The sequence below is a fragment of the Odontesthes bonariensis genome, chromosome 8 (genome assembly GCF_027942865.1).
Source record: "Odontesthes bonariensis isolate fOdoBon6 chromosome 8, fOdoBon6.hap1, whole genome shotgun sequence".
In the NCBI taxonomy this organism is placed as follows: Eukaryota; Metazoa; Chordata; class Actinopteri; order Atheriniformes; family Atherinopsidae; genus Odontesthes; species Odontesthes bonariensis.
Window position 1 is genome coordinate 17,234,089 of NC_134513.1, and position 2,523 is coordinate 17,236,611.

Sequence of the window (2,523 nt, forward strand, 5' to 3'; positions counted from 1 at the left end):
TTTAGTTTTTTTGCAGACGAGTGGTAGCAGTTCTCAACACTGTGCCTGCGTTCTGTTTTTAGGTAGTTAAATTGTCCCTAAAGGATACTGTCCAGCGAATCAATAAGTAGTTAAATTCGGTGTCACTTGTACCAGCTGCAGCATTAAAGCTGTCTAAATGCATCTGAATTCATCTCTAAAGAATATTATGGAGCCTACTATAACATTTTCTTAAAAATATGTTTTGACCAGGGCTCTCGAGTCTCGCGCATTGAGCGTGACAGCCACGCTTTTCGGTCTTTTGTCACGCACACATTGTATTTCTCACGCTGAAAAAAAATGACAGTAGAAATTTCTCTGGCGCGCCGCAATCGCTATGGAAACGGCAGGGACAGCGCGTCTCCCATGGGCTTGGATACTCAAATTATGTAAATGATGCGATAGAACACACATAATTGAGTAAATTCACCAAGGCATCGGCAGCTAGATGCATTCAGAGTATTTTGTCATCACATTTCCAAAGGGCAAGTGTAGCTTAACTTTTAATTTGATGATAATAGTTAGTTATTTCTTTAAAAAATGTGTATTAAAATGAAACAAAAATGCTTCGTATTCTCTTCCATTGCTTTATCAACATGCTCCACACACAGATATAGTGCCATCTCGTGGTCCAATAGCGCACACTGCAGAAGGGGTCAGACGAAATCTTTAAAACAGAATCCAAGACCACCAGGCACACTGCAAAAAGTGAAGTCTAAGTAAGAAGAAATATCTTAGATCAAGGGGATATATGCTTATTTTTTTGTCCGATAAGATAGTTCTTCTCAGTAAGCAGTGTTTATTTTTTATGCTGCATGCACACACTACTTTGTGTGTGTGTGTGTGTGTGTGTGTGTGGGTGTGTGTGTGTGTTTGTGTATTATAAGTGGAACAAGTCTCACTTTCGCTTTTTAACATTGAGGCTGCCATGTTTTGTTGTACTCATCTACATGTTAAAAATAATAAAGAAGCATTTAATTTAACCAAGTCTGTGTCACTTCCTCTTTTAGTACCGTCAGGATCACTGATTATTAAGCATTACTATGATTCCACAGCTTTTTACTAATTTAAAAAAATTTAAGAAAAATATTCTACATACAGAGGAAAACATTCTTAGCTATATCAAGAAAAGTACACTAGTTTTTAGTATGACTTTGCTGGTTTCAAGAAATATAAGGCCTAGTGCATACCACTTTGTCAAGATAATGGCTCTAGCATTTACTTAATTCAAGAATATTTTTCAATATATTGAGAAAATAGGCCACGCGTATTTAATTAGAATCAAGAAAAATGTACTTTTTATTAGTTAAAATAGACTAATTCTTTTTTGTATATATATATAATTTGTTTATTAGGACATTATCAGTAGACCCAAAATCATTGTCACAGGAGAAGGAATTACAATATCCATTTCTTTTTCATACAACAAACAACAAAATACACTAATTCTAAGGTATTTGTGGGTTAATTGAAATTAGATATTTTTACTTGTTTTGAAAAGTCTTGACAAGCCACATTTTCTTGTTCCATTGGCAGATAATTTAGCTTTTTTTTAAGCAAAATACACCTCATTTTTGTACTTTTTCCCCCTGTTTTTGAAAGCTGGCTTTTTGCAGTGCAGTGATAGATGGATCTCAGTGCAAAATTTTAACCTTGGAGTGATACCTCTACAAAATCATAATGGCAATATGCTTTAATGATTATTTACAAACACAACAATATAGACAATCCTGTGCACTTTACTGATTAGGATGTCTGTTTTGCACAAGTAGGTCCGACAGGGTGAAAATCGTATGGTGATTTGCAGGCAAAGCGACTGTGAAATTTGTATCCAGTAATTATTTATCCTTGACCAACAAACAGCTGCACAAAGCACAGCGGTGAAAACATTAGAATGCAGGAATGTGAGCCAGTGCACCCAATACAGGCTGCAACATATCGTACCTGAGAAATTGCAAAATTGAAAAAGACAACTGAACAGTTTTTAATCAAAATGCAGTGTGGAGCTGTAATGGGTGTTAGAACTGATGGTCAAACATAGGCTTTGAAGAACTATTTGCCTTACAATTCATGCTTCATTTGTATGAGACACTGCACTTAATGTTCATGATGAATATTCAACAGTTGTTTCAAGGTTGTGCTGGGTGATAGACGGAAATATAAAACCGAAAAAAAAAGGCAGTTTTTCACAAACTTTTGCCTAATGTCCTAAAATTAAAAAAAAGAGAAAAAATGCATCGATTTAAGTAAAAAAAAAACATCAATAAACACTTTTTTTTATTTTTTATTCTATAATCCTCAACTAGGTCATTACATAAAGCACAAGCCTCTAAACCCATAGTGATAAAAGCACAGAGCATAAGCAAAATCTTTTTCCACGTATTCATTTCAATTCAATTCATTTTTATTTATATAGCGCCAAATACAACAAATGTCACCTCTATTACTTAAATAATAAAGTCCAATTCAAGCCAACTGGAATTCAATTCATTGTAATCATACTTA